Genomic DNA, 15,259 nt, shown 5'->3' with positions numbered 1-15,259 from the left:
CCTGGGATCTGGGATCCCTAAAGCTGCTACTAGCTGGGTGAACTCTCTTTTGGAAATATTAAGAGTTAATACATCAAAGCTTTATAACAGTATTTGCACATAGTAAGTGCTCAACCAATGTTAGCTGTTCTCATTAGTATCTATTTATCCAATGGCAGTTAAATGCTTAGAAATATCTATCACAAAGAATTAAATGTTTTAAAACAAAGAAAAATGTAAAATGACCAGAAGCCTATAGAACTTTTCCCCACAGGTAGTTAAGTACTATTCTTGTAAACTTAATTATAATATTCATTTTCTTAAAGAATTATAGCTAAAGTTTTGTCTGAGTTTTCGCCATTTCAGAAGTGATGATATCCTAATTACGCAGTCCTGAATCTCTTTTTAAATTCTATTCTTCCCACTAATGGAAAAACATCTTGCCATAAAGTCTTCTGGTGATGGTGCAGTACCTTGTTTGGGACTTAGCCTCCTACCAACTACAGTGGTATATTCTGGACAAAACATAGAAAGCAAATGTTTAAAATAATTGGAGAGTGATCAAAAGGAGGTAGAATTGGGAAGGCATTCAGCATTTAGAAGAAGCAACCACAGTAAGTAAGACTCATATTATTCAGCTTTTCCTCTGGAGGCATGCTCCCATCCAGGGCATGGAGGATCATCTCCAGGAGACAACCTTAATCTTATTAGCTTGAGCACCAGAGTAGCTGGAAATTGAGAAGATAAATCTCAGAAAGGAGGAAGTCTTTCAGAAAGACTGGGAGCCCCCAAATCTTTCTATTAACTATTCCCATTTCATGGTTAACCTTTCAGTTTATTTGTGTAGAGTGAGATTCCAAGGAACTCCGAAGAAAAAGTACAGCTGGAAAGTTGAAAGACCTGTGGATAAATTTCAGCAGCCACCCACCATAGGGGAGACAGAGTTTGAGATCAAGACCCACTTTTGGTTTTCTAAATGTCTCAGGCTTCCATTAAAATTCTAGCAGGGCCATGTCTTAGAAGTGAAGACCTCCTCTCCAAACTCTTAAACATCATGGTAAGTGAGAGAAGCAAGATGTAAAAGACTACCTACTGTAAGATTCCATTTATGTGAATGGTTAGATGAAGCAAACTTGGAGGCAGAAAGCAGATCAGTGGTTGCCTAGGGCTAGGGTGGGAGTGGCAATCAATTATAAACGGGAAAAAAAGGGAACTTTATGGGGTGATGGAAATGTTCTAAAACCAGATTTTGGATAAACAATGTGGTATATACACACAGTGAAATATTTTCAGCCTTCAAAAAAGGAGGAAATTCTGATGCATGCTACAACGTGAATGAATCTTGGAGGACATTATGTGAAATGAGCCAGTCACAAACGGACAAATATTGTATGATTCACTTATATGAGGTACCTAGAGTAGTCAAATTCATAAAGACAGAAAGTAGCATAGCGGTTGTCAGGAGCTTGAAGGAGCAGGAAAGGGGAGTTGTTTAGCAGGTTCAGAGTTTCAATTTTGTAAGATGTAAAAAAGTTCTGGAGATGAATGGTGGTGAGGGTTGCACAACAATGTGAATGTATTTAATGTCACTGAACTGTACACTTAAAGATGGTTAAGATGGCAAATTTTATGTTATATTGAGTTTACCAGAAGCAACAAAAAACTGGGCTCACTCCTGTAATTGCAGCACTCTGGGAGGCTGAGGCAGAAGGATTGCTTGGGCCCAGGAGTTTGAGATCAGCCTGGGTAACATAGCAAGAAGGGTCTCTATGAAAAAATACAAAAATTAGCCAGGTGTCGTGGTGAGTGCCTGTAGTCTCAGGTACTCAGGAAGCTGAGATGGGAGGATGGCTTGAATCCAGGAGTTTGAGGCGGCAGTGATCCATGATTGCACCACTGCACTCCAGCCTGGGTGATAAAGAGAGACCCTGTTTCAAAAAACAAAAACAAAAAAAGGAAAATTCTAAATTCTAAATTAAAAATTCTGGATTGTGATTATGGTTACTATAAATGTATCAAAAATTACTGAATTATATACTTACAATGCATAAATTTTATGATACATACATTTTATTTCAATGAAGCTATTAAAAAGGCCCTAGAGGAGAAAAAAGACCTTCTCTCTAGATTGAGAGATTTGCCCAGGGACTAAGGACAAAATTAAAATAGACCTACTCTAAGAAGGACTAAAACCAAGATTTCCCAAGCTCAAGGTGTTCATTCAGTAATATAATTATCTGTTAGAACAAAATTGAACACTCTTCAGAGGAAGATAATGAAATTTATATTCTCTGTAATATATTATTTACAATGTCAGGTATGCAATAAAAAACTACCACATATTTGAAAAACAGAAAAATGTGACCTATAGTTGAAAAAAATTAGTCAATGGCAATAGGTCAACAGATGGCCCAGATGTTGGAATTAGCAGAAAGTGGCTTTGTTTATTGCAGCACTATTCATGATAGTCAAAACATTGAAATCAACCTAAGTGCTCATCAATGGATGAATGAATAAAGTGTGATATATATACACAATGGAATATTATTCAGGCATAGAAAGAATAAAATCCTGTCATTTGCAGCAACATGGATGGACCTAGAGGTCATTATTTTAAGTGAAATAAGCCAAGCACAGAAAGACAAATATTGCATGTTCTTACTTGTGTGGGAGCTAAAACAGTGGATCTTGTGAAGATAGAGGGTAGCTTGGTGCTTCTAGAGGCTGGGAAGGATAATGGGAAGATAAAGAGAGGTTGATTAATGGGTACAAATATACAATAATTTGATAGAAGAAATAAGACCTAATTTTTGATAGATGAGTAGGTGAATATAGTTTACCATAGTCTATTGTATATTTCAAAATAGATAGAAGAGGATAATTTGAATGTTTCTAGCATAAAGAAAAGACAAATATGTAAGATAATGGATATCCCAATTACACTGAATTGATCTTTGCAAATTATATGAATGTATTAAATTATCACATACACCAAAAACATGTACATCTATTTTGTGTTGAAAAATCTCTTGATCTTATTTCTCCTATCTAACTTAAACATTGTATCATTTGGCCAATATCTCCCCAATCCTTTCTTCCTCTTCACACCCATCCCAGTCCATGGTAACTACCATTATACTGTCTGTTTATTTGAGTTCAACTTTTTTGCACTCTACATATAAATGAGATCATGTGGTATTTGTCTTTCTGTGCCTGGCTTATTTCACTTGACAATGTCCTCCAGGTTTATCCATGTTGTCGCCGTGACAGAATTTCCTTCTTACTTAAGGCTGAATAGTATTCCATCTCATATGAGATAAATATATATATATATACACACACACATATTGATTCAATATATATCACATATATTCAATATTTATATCTATAAATATTAAATATATATTTATAAATATATATCTCTATAAACATTGGATATATATTCATCTGTATATATTGATATGTATATATTGAATATATATATATATATATGAGAGAGAGAGTTTGCTTTATTTATTCATCTGTTGATGGACACAAGTTGATTCCCTATCTTGATAGCTTGGCTATTGTGAATAGCACTGTGTTTTGTTCATAGGCACTCAATAGCTGTTAGTTGGTTGTTATAGTTTGTACATGGACATAGTTTACCTAGCTTTATTCTTTCTATATTTGATATGTCATCCATCTCAAGCAAAATTTCCCCCTGAGCTATTTTGAATTTGAATTGTAATGTAGCTGGTTAGAGGGTTTTGAAGGGGAGGGGTTATTTTGAAAAGTATTTGAAAGATTTTATTTATTCCTAGCAGTAGTAGATTTTAAAATCTTTCTCTTTTGATTGTAAAGCCTTAATATATATTATAATTTGAGGATTTTTATCCCCCTTTACAAAAGCAAACTGTTAAGAGAGACAATATTTCACCTTAAAACTAAACCCTACTGCAAAGCAGATGCTTCGAGCTTCTTGAATTTTACAGTAAGTGGTTTGAAAAATGATCTTTCCATTTCAGTTATTTTAGATGGCGAGTTCAGAGTTCAGGTTCTGAAGTTTGAAATGTGATATAGTTTGGCTCTGTGTTCCCACCAAAATCTCATCTCGGATTGTAATCCCCACATTTTGAGAAAGGGACCTGGTGGGAGGTGATTGGATTATGGGGGCGGTTTCCTTCAGGCTGTTCTCATGATAGTGAGTGAGTTCTCACAAGAGCTCATGGTTTTAAAGTGTGGCACTTTCCCTTTGCTCTTTTTCTCTCCTTCCTGCCACCTTATGAAGAAGGTGCCTCCTTCCCCTTTGCCTTCCGCCATGACTGTAAGTTTCCTGAGGCTTCTCTGGCCATGCTGAACTGAGTCAATAAAGCCTCTTTTGTTTATAAATTACCTAGTCACAGGCAGTATCTTTATAGCAGTGTAAAAATGGACTAACACAAAATGTTTACATTTTTCAAGCTGCTGCAAAGGAAAAAGGATCCAGAAACTTCATAACCAGGACCTGATGATTTGAGGGCTCTGTCACAATCACTTGGGGATCGCTATTACTCAAGGTTGTTGAAGTGTCAGAAATTTCTCCCTCAACCCACTAGTTACTCCCTTTGAATTTAATGGTTTGTCACTCACATGACTCCATCTGATCAAAAGTTCAGACTCACAAATCAAAAGATCACAATCAGGGCCAGGTGCAATGGCTCACGCCTGTAATCCCAGTACTATGGGAGGCTGAGGCGGGCAGACCACTTCAAGTCAGGAGTTTGAGACCAGCCTGGCCAACATGGCGAAACTCTGTCTCTACTAAAAATACAAAAATTAGCTGGGCATGATGGCATATGTCTGTAGTCCCAGCTACTCTGGAGACTGAGGCAGGAGAATTGCTTGAGCCCAAGAGGAAGACGTTGCAGTGAGCCGAGATTGCACCACTGCACTCCAGTCTGTGTGACAGAGACCCTGTCTCAAAAAAAAAAAAGTTCACAATCAGAATATTTATCATATTTTAAGAATACATTTCCTCTCCAGCATTACCAAAATAACATTCAAATGTGAAACTTATACTTAGACTGATAGAGACGATTTTGTTAAGTCATTTTAGAATGACAAGGTCATTATAAAAAGGAACACAAAGGTCAGTATTTTATAATGCTTAACATGATACAGAAATTCTGTTTTTGAATAGCTAATTGCTGCTTTAATGAAATCTGGCAGCTTACAAGTAAATGAAGACACACATGAATGTGATCTAAAATGAAATTGCCTAAAGATATAAAAGTAGCTGTATTAGGTATCACAATCACTCTTTCTTAGCCTCTTTGTTTAAGTTTTTCAGATGTGTTACTTTGCTGATGGATGGTGTCACGTTCTAACACAAAAAATTAAACATAAACATAACCCTTGTTTTTAAATGGCACACCGTTTCTTTTTTCTCATTCTTAAGAAAGAACTTCTTTTATGACATTTTCTACCTTTGAAATATCATTACCGGTGCTCTGTAGATAGTTCTTTTAAAAAAGGAGATACTACCAACATCCCTAATTGAACTCAAATCAGTATGTCCTTGAAACAACAGAAAATTGTGATAGATAACCAATATATTTTGAGACTCAGACAGCGTAAAGGGGTTTAGTATTGTAATCAGATATAACTTAACAACAAAGTGTATTGGCTCATAATTACTATTGAGTTGCAAGTAACTTCCACGGCAGTAGAAATCTGCTTGTGGAAATGACTCTAACTAGCCTTCTTTTACAGGGTCAACCCAGGTAAATGTGGGGGCTGCTGAATACATGGAAAAGGAACCTGAGAAGATGCCAAACTTGCTCTGGGCCATAACCAAGAGACCCAGGTGCTGTGGTCTGTATGCTTTTTGATTAGGGATGATGCTTCTGCTCCAGGCTCTTGGTAGGTGGCACAGGGCAGAACCTAGTATACCATAAGGCAGAATGGTACCTGTCCTTGTGTAATGATAGTTGTCCCATTTCACTGGGATATAAAAGCATTGCACTGAGGGTTATTGTAGGTTGCATTATGGGAGTCAAGGAGGACTGTCCTATAGCTGATTATGCTTTTGAGAGTTCCTCCGGTAGAAAATCAATTCATCAATAATTTATTTTACACAAGATGCTGTGCTTGGTCCTGTTATGGACACAAAGATGAGAATGATTCCATTCCTACTGTACAAGGAATTCATTTCCTCTGTACCACCTATCTAGGCCACTTTACTCCTTATCACAGAGTCTAGGGCTATCTCCTGGGTTACAGTAATAAAATGCATGGTGGCTAAAAGGGAATTTGATGCAACCCTTACTCCCCTTTGGGAGAGGAAATTGATTTATGAACACTTTTCCCTCTATACTCCCTGGTTCTTTATAGAGAGAAGGAGAGTATAGCCTGAGGGTAAAATTTAGGTAACTCTCTCTTTTCCACCATCAGTTTCTCCCTCCTTCTTCCTATTGCATCCACACATCACAGAGTTTAAAATTTTACCAACTGAAAATCATTTGGGTTGACAACACTTTTGGGAGTTGGATAACTCTATTTACAAATCTCCCGGCCAGGTGTGGTGGCTTACACCTGTAATCCCAGCACTTTGGGAGGCCGAGGTGAGAGGATCACTTTAGGTCAGGAGTTTGAGACCAGCCTGGCCAACATAGTAAAACCCTGTCTCTACTAAAAATACAAAAATTAGCCGGGTGTGCGGGCGGGTGCCTGTAATCCCAGCTACTTGGGAGGCTGAGACAGAATTGCTTGAACCTGGGAGGTGGAGGTTGTAGTGAGCCAAGATTGTGCCACTACACTCCAGCCTGGGCGACAGAACAAGACTCCGTCTTAAAACACAAAACAAAACCAAAACCAAACAAACAAACAAAAAACTCCCTAGTTGATAAATATCATTTACATTCATCTTTCTATCTCATATTACCGTTCATCATTTGACATAAATGTAAGAAATGTAAGTTGAATGATATCTTAATCACAAGGTCTCTCAAGAAATGCAAATGGAATGAATGAATAAATGATGTGAATTAATGGAATTAAATTGTTTTCCTTCCACCATCAAGCTGAGATTCAGGGAATACGATTTGAAGTTTTCAGTGGTTGGCAGTATAGAAAGAGTGGCAATTTGAGATAATGAATAGGAGGGTCAGACGGCAGGCAAAGGCAGCAAAAACCTCACTGGCCTCTAGGAGATGGGAGGGCTTTGCTCTGGAAGGGAAAATGGACAAGGGACAAAGGAAGAAAAGGGGCTGGGAAGAATTAGCCCAAGGCAGCCTTGCCCCACAGACCAAATGCTGTACTCCTAATCTCTGTCCATTCCTCCTCAGCTGAAATAACAGAGAGAGGCTCTCTGAAAGAAAAGATTTTTATTTGGTAACAGAGCATTGCTGTGGGAATATGTGTACCATAGTAATCTGTGTGCATGTTCAGAGAGGTAAAGAAAGACAAAGGTTTTTAAAGGAAAAATGAGGATTACATAATTGTTTTAAAACAGTTTTTCTTGGCCACAAAGATTCATAACAAGGGTGACATCAGTCTGAGCTTGGACAGGCAGTTGCTGGGCCAATGTCCTTGCAGAAGTATTTTTGCTGTAAGGTTGTGATGGTCTTTATGCAAGGTTGTGTTTTGTGTAGTCTTTTATGATAGTTCTTATTATCAGGCATACAAGCATGAGAACCCTCTCTTCATGGCCTTCTCCATCTCTATTTGTCAGTTTGTTTGTTTTTTAAACACACAAGTGACCTCATTTTTATTCTGACAGTTTTCACAAGGCATAGCATTAGTTTTCCTAGAGAACACTAAAGGGAGAGGTAAGATCAGAGTGGGATAGAATGGAGGCTGCTTTATGTCAGAAGCATAATAGATGCTTAGGGATGGGCAGTTTGTGCCAGAAATGGAAGGTATCCAGGGGTGCTCTTTGACACACTTGCTTGATCATATTCCCAACTTATCAGCAACTTCAGTCTTGGGTAGTATTCACACAAAATGTACTATCTGGGGGCTTTTATTAGCTTGGGTGACTTAGAGAACAAACAGGATTCTTTGCTAGCAAACATACAGGTACCCCTAAATCAGGGGCTAATCCCCATGGTTGGCCATGGAGGAGAGCTCAAGGAGGGAGAGTTTTGTTGCTAGGTCTGAGAGGAGAGAAGATTGGGACTCCCTCATCTGTTAAACTCAGAGAATAAGATCTTCCCTACATTTAGGAGTTGACCAAGTTTTATTACTGAAAGAGTAAGGAAATGGAAGCCACAATTGACTGATCTATGGAATGAGGATGAAAATAACAGTGTCTACAATTTGTGTTGTTTCTTTAGCTTTTTGTAATCAGACAAGTCATATAATCCCATGGATCTCAGTTTCTTCATTAAAAAAATACTCATAATTTTATATACTAAGGTAGGTGGCTAACTGGTAGCATAGCCAAGATTAGAAAGTAGGTCTCTGCCTTTCGAATTCCAGTCTCTTTCCCCTGACCCGTAGTCCAGGACCACAGCAGGGCAGGAGACAATAACAGCATAACTATTAAAAGAGCAATAGAGAAAGGATATTATTGAACTATCATAGTAAGTGTAAGGCTAGAAGAAAAATCACAATCACAAAGCAAAGTCTGTTATTAAAAACTTAAAAGCCAGAATTACAGTATTTAACAAGGTAAAAAAGAGAGTGAAATTAGTAAGGAAATTTGCTAAGGGCAAGGGGTGGTCATTTACTGGCTTTAAAAGCATGCCATGGTCCGTAGGCTCAAAAACTACAGCTTCAGAAGGCTTCTGAGAAATCGGGGGCATAAAATATGAAGTTTTTATTATATGTTAAAATGAAAGGAATTCATGTTCATTTTAAGGAAAAACTGGAATAGACATTTCTGCCAAAAGCATTCCTTAGAACCAAAAAAACAAATGTTAGAGAAAGGTCATCCCAGCTATCACATGTCATTTTATCTGCCTTCTGTCGTTTGATAAGCATAAAAGTTTTGTGATAAAGTCCTAAAGGTTAAAATAGGATACAGAATTATGCGACTGCTTTCTGAGTTACTGTTTTAATACAGTGGGTTTTTTTCCTGGGAAACAATTGTGATTTTCTTTGGAAAGTATTTCCCTGTTAATCCGCATGGGAGAGAATCTGTGAAATTTACAAACGCTTCTCTGTGAAAGTTAAAGACATAAAATCCAACGCTATACATCCTTTATTTCTTCTGTTAAAATAATTAAATGGAGGGTCATTAGACTGAGGTGGCTTTAATGCCCTGAGTTTCTCTGTAAACAAAGTGAAATTTAAGCACAGGAAATCGCAAGTGACCAACTGAGCATTAACTATATCATTGGGGATTTCTCACCAAAATGGTCCAAATAAAGCAAAAGCACAAACTTTAATCAAATAATTTCTTTGCTCTGTGTCTGCATTCACACTATAAAAGCCTTTCTTTCAAATTCCTCCAGCAGAGCCCAAACCGATAATGAACTACTGTTGCTCAGATAAACTCTTAAAATTTTTAATGTGCCTCAGTTTATCTTTTAACACTTGTCTCATTGATGAGTTTAGCACTCATGTACTGAGTACAACACTGGCCACCTAACTTTTGGGGTTGGATGCAAAATGAAAATGCAGGAGATGTCAGGTTGGAGATATCCATTTGGGGGTCACCTGCATCTCGACTATATTTAAAGCCATCTGTCTGTCAAGAGATCAGCTTGGAATGGAGTGCAGGTGGAAATGCCAAGGGGAGCATAGCATTCCTGTGCACACCAGCAACTGGAATTTGAGGCTGGATGCGGTGGCTCATGCTTGTAATCCCAGCATTTCAGGAGGCCAAGACAGGCGGATCGCTTGAGCCTAGGAGTTTCAGACTAGTCTGGGCAACATGGAGAAACCCCATCTTTACAAAAAAAATAAAAATTAGCCAGGTGTGGTGGTGCGCATCTGTGGTCCCAGCTACTTAGGAAGCTGAGGTGGGAGGATCGCTTGAGTCCAGGAGGTCGAGGCTGCAGTGAGCCATGATTGTGCCACTGCACTCCACCCTGGGTGAGAGAGAGAACCTGTCTCAGAAACAAAGCACAACCAAAACCAAAACCAAAAACAAATGGAGTTTGAGGCTTGGAAAAAAGAGGAGCCAGCAAAGATGCCCTGCAGGAGAAGCTAATGAGGTATGAGTAAAACCTGCAGTTTAAAAAGTCACAGAAGCCAAGAGAATGAAGTGCAAGATTTGTCAGACTGGGATGGATGAAGAATGAGAGAAAGGAGGGAAATGGGATGGAACCTGGAGGGGCTGAGGGATCAAGAGCGTTTCTGTTTTGTATTTTGTTTTTTTGTTTTTGTTTTAAGGTGGGAGGAACCAGAGCAGACAAAACTATGACAGAATGTGGCGTTTGTGGGCCTTTGCTGGAAGACTCCATACAAGTTTATTTGGGTATGACAAGGGAGATGATGGGGATCTTCCTCTTCTGAGCTTGTAAGAAGAGAGGCATAGGCCACCCTGCCCCAAGTATTTTAAAAGTTTTTTTTGGCCACAAAGATTCACAATAAGGGTGACACCAGTCTGAGCTTGGACAGGCAGTTGCTGGGCCAATGTCCTTGCAGAAGTATTTTTGCTGTAAGGTTGCGATGGCCTTTATGCAAGGTTGTGTTTTGTGTAGTCTTTTATGATAGTTCTTATTATCAGGCATATAAGCACGAGAATCCTCTCTTCATGGCCTTCTCCATCTCTATTTGTCAGTTTGTTTGCTTTTTAAACACACAAGTGACCTCATTTTTATTCTGACAGTTTTCACAAGGCATAGCATTAGCTTTCTTAGGGAATACTGAAGGGAGAGGTAAGATCAGAGCAGGAGAGAATGGAGGCTGCTTTACATCAGAAGCATAATAGATGCTTAGGGATGGGCAGTTTGTGCCAGAAATGGAAGGTATCCAGGGGTGCTCTTTGACACACTTGTTTTTAGGATGTACATCTAATCATGTGACTCTCCTCCTTAAACTCTTTAACAGTTTCTGTTATTTTCAGGATAAATCCCAGCCTCTTTGATTCATCTCTTGTCATTTTCTTCCTCTTGCAGCACAAATCAGACACCAGACTGCTCTTGGGTTGTCTCTTGCTGATGGCCTTTGCTAATGACATTTACCACTTTTGCTAACTCTTACTCGTCTTTCAGATCTCAATTTAAGTGCCACTTCCTCTGGGAGGTCTTTTGTAACCCCTAGACTAGATTACCTTCTTTACATTTTATTTTAACTACTTGTTTGTTTATTTAGTTGCTTTCTTTACTAGACTATAAGCCCATCAAGGCAAGTATTCTGTTGGCCTTGTTTATGTGGTATTTCCAGTGCCTAATGCACAGTGCCTTGTGCATAAAATGCTTCCCCCACCCACTCAGCCCCAGTAGTTTTTTTAAAGAGAAAGTATTTCTTTATTTTATGAAGCTAGTACAACACTGATATCAAAACCAAAGACATAACAAGAATGCAATATTACAGTCCTAACATAAATATAAATTTAAAAAGACAAAACAAAATGCTTGCAAACCAAATATAGAAATGTATAGAAGACATACACTCATCTCAATACATGCGAAATAAGCATTAAATAATTTTTTAAACATTTAATAAAAACTCCTAGTAAACTAAAAATGACTTTCTTAACCCACAACAAACATTGGCCTTTCAAATCAGAAACATGGCAAGGTTTTGGCTATCGCCACTTCTTATTTATTTATTTTTAAATTTATTTATTTATTTATTTATTTAACTATCATACTTTTGGTTCTGGGATACATGTGCAGAACATGCAGCGTTGTTACATAGGTATACACATGCCATAGTGGTTTGCTGCACCCATCAACCTGTCATCTACTTTACGTATTTCTCCTAATGCCATCCCTCCCCTAGTCCCTCACCCCCTGACAGGCCCTAGTGTGTGATGTTCCCCTCCCTGTGTCCATGTGTTCTCATTGTTCAACTCCCACTTATGAGTGAGAACATGCAGTGTTTGGTTTTCTGTTCTTTTGTTAGTTTGCTGAGTATGATGGTTTCCAGCTTCATCCATGTCCCCACAAAGGACATGAACTCATCCTTTTTTATGGCTGCATAGTATTCCATGGTGTATATGCGCCACATTTTCTTTATCCAGTCTATCATTGATGGGCATTTGGATTGGTTCCAAGTCTTTGCTATTGTGAATACTGCTGCAATAAACATACATGTGCATGTGTCTTTATGGTAGAATTATTTATAATCCTTTGGGTATATACCCAGTAATGGGATTGCTGGGTCAAATGGTATTTCTGGTTCTAGATCCTTGAGGAATTGCCACACTGTCTTCCACAATGGTTGAACTAATTTACATTTTCCCAACAGTGTAAAAGCATTCCTACTGCTCCACATCCTCTCCAGCATCTGTTGTTTCCTGACTTTTTAATGATTGGCATTCTAACTGGCGTGAGATGGTATCTCATTGTGGTTTTGATTTGCATTTCTCTAATCACCAGTGATGATGACCTTTTTTCACATGTTTGGTGACTGCATAAATCTCTTCTTTTGAGAGTGTCTGTTCATGTCCTTGCCAGCTTTTTGATGGGGTTGTTTGTTTTTTTCTTGTAAATTTGTTTAAGTTCCTTGTAGATTCTGGATATTAGCCCTTTGTCAGCTGAATAGATTGCAAATATTTTCTACCATTCTGTAGGTTGCCTGTTCACTCCGATGGTAGTTTCTTTTGCTGTGCAGAAGCTTTTTAGTTTAATTAGATCCCATTTGTCAATTTTGGCTTTTGTTGCCATTGCTTTTGGTGTTTTAGAAATGAAGTCTTTGCCCATGCCTATGTCCTGAATTGTATTGCCTAGGTTTTCTTCTAGGGTTTTTTTATGGTTTTAGCTCTTACATTTAAGTCTTTAATTTATCTTGAGTTGATTTTTGTATAAGGTGTAAGGAAGGGGTCCAGTTTCAGTTTTCTGCATATGGCTAGCCAGTTTTCCCAACATCTCTTATTAAATAGAGAATCCTTTCCCCATCGCTTGTTTTTGTCAGGTTTGTCAAAGATCAGATGGTTGTAGATGTGTGGTGTTATTTCTGAGGCCTCTGTTCTGTTCCATTGGTCTATCTATCTGTTTTGGTACCAGTACCATGCTGTTTTTGTTACTGTAGCCTTGTAGTATAGTTTGAAGTCAGGTAGCATTATGCCTCCAGCTTGGTTTTTTCTTTTTTTTTTTTTTGCTTAGGATTGTCTTAGCTATATGGGCTCTTTTTCAGTATGAAATTTAAAGTAGTTTTTTTCTAATTCTGTGAAGAAAGTCAATGGTAGCTTGTGGGAATAGCATTGAATCTATAAATTACTTTGCGCAGTGCAGTATGGCCATTTTCATGATATTGATTCTTCCTACCCATGAGCATGAAATGTTTTTCCATTTGTTTGTGTCCTCTCTTATTTCCTTGATCAGTGGTTTGTAGCTGTCCTTGAAGGAAGTCCTTCACATCCCTTGTAAGTTTTATTCCTAGGTATTTTATTCTCTTTGTAGCAATTGTGAATGGGGGTTCACTCATTATTTGACTCTCTGTTTGTCTGTTATTGGTGATGGGAATGCTTGTGATTTTTGTGCATTGATTTTGTATCCTGAGACTTTGCTGAAGTTGCTCATCAGCTTAAGGAGATTTTGGCCTGAGACGATGGGGTTTTCTAAATATACAATTATGTCATCTGCAAACAGAGACAATTTGACTTCCTCTGTTCCAATTGAATATCTTTTACTTCTTTCTCTTTCCTGATTGCCCTGTCCAGAACTTCCAATACAATGATGAATAGGAGTGGTGACAGAGGGCATCCTTGTCTTGTGCTGGTTTTCAACGAGAATGCTTCTAGCTTTTGCCCATTCAAAAGGAAATTGGCTGTGGGTTTGTCATAAGTAGCTCTTACTATTTTGAGTTACTTTCCACCAATACCTAGTTTATTGAGAGTTTTTAGTATGAAGGGGTGTTGAATTTTATTGAAGGCCTTTTCTGCATCTATTGCGATAATCATGTGGTTTTTGTCATTGGTTCCATTTATGTGATGGATTACGTTTATTGATTTGTCCATGTTGAACCAGGCTTGCTTCCAAGGGATGCTCCTGCAGACTGGAGCTGTTTCTATTTGGCCATCTTGCCAGATCTCCCCTGGCTGTCATCATTTCTAATCGCCATTGCATTGGAAGTCCTAGAATCATAGTGGAAGGCAAAGAAGAAGCAAGCATCTTCTTTACAGGGCAGCAGGATGGAGTGAGTGCCAGCCCCAATATTTTTGTTAAGTGTTAGTGGGTCAATCTGAATACATAAAAAGGATATACAGTTGGGAGGGGCCAGGCAGTTTTTTGTTTCTTTGAGGGCTGGGCCAGGCAGTCCAGCCTAGCAGTCTAAACAAAGACTCTGGAGCCAGATTTTCTGCTTTAAATTCTGGCTCTACTACTCATTAGCTCTGTGACCCTGAGCAACTTACTTAGACCATTCCATGTCCCAGTCTCATTTTTTATAAAAGGAGATGGTACTAGCACCTATATCACAAGGTGGTTGTGATAATTTTATACATTTAAACATGTGAAATACGTTGAATTACTGTTATTATTTTACTTAAATTTTCTTATTAAGATAATCATAGTTTTTGTCTTGGAGAAAATAATATTAAAAAATATCCTATAAACAACTGCTATGGCTTGAATATAGTTTGTCCCCACCAAAACTCACTCATGTTAAGAGTTCTTTCCTAATATGGTGATTTTGTGGGGGGTGGCTTTAAGAGGAGATTAGGTTGTTAAAGTGGATTAATCTCATGAGACTAGGTTAGTTCTTGCTGAAATGGATTAATTCCCATGAGAGCAAATTATTTTCAAGCCAGAGCCTGTTTTTCATGTTTGGTCCCTTTCACACACATCTGCTTCCCCTTCTGCTTCTCTGCTATGTTGTGATGCAGTATGAGGCCCTCACCTGAGCAGATGCTGGTGCCATGCTTCTTGGACTTCCCAGCCTCCACAATTGTGAGTCAAATAAACCTCTTTTCTTTCTAAATTACCCAGTATCAGGTATTCTGCTATAACAATGAAAAACAGACGAAGACAGAAAATCTCTTGGATTTAGCAGGGTTAGCTGGTTAAGAACATTTTTGTAGGAAAGAAATTTGTAAGGCTTATCTACAAGGTAAATTAGCATAAAGAAATGATTAAGACTGCTATTTCATTGTTGATGAAATTACTGTGGATTTTGAATATAAAAATCATACTTACACAGAAAGTTATCTGAAAAGGGTTTTTAAAAATTAATCTTCTTTCATATTTGTTTACCCAAATCC

At 38.1% G+C, this 15,259-nt stretch overlaps 1 long non-coding RNA gene across 2 annotated transcripts in view; it reads left to right on the top strand.

The window, feature by feature from the left end:
* The window catches only part of LOC129060065 (uncharacterized), a 119,639-nt gene that overhangs the window by 75,803 nt on the left and 28,577 nt on the right, over positions 1–15,259 (top strand). Inside the window, exons 3-5 of one of the 2 annotated variants that reach the window (XR_008526431.1) lie at positions 4,423–4,517; positions 5,713–5,862; positions 14,885–14,948. This is a non-coding gene — a long non-coding RNA (uncharacterized LOC129060065). The remainder of the gene's footprint in view (positions 1–4,422; positions 4,518–5,712; positions 5,863–14,884; positions 14,949–15,259) is intronic. The other variant, XR_008526433.1, reaches the window with a different exon arrangement.

This window comes from Pongo abelii, chromosome 5 (assembly GCF_028885655.2).
Source record: "Pongo abelii isolate AG06213 chromosome 5, NHGRI_mPonAbe1-v2.0_pri, whole genome shotgun sequence".
Classification (NCBI taxonomy): Eukaryota; Metazoa; Chordata; class Mammalia; order Primates; family Hominidae; genus Pongo; species Pongo abelii.
This window is presented reverse-complemented; position numbering and strand designations above follow the sequence as displayed.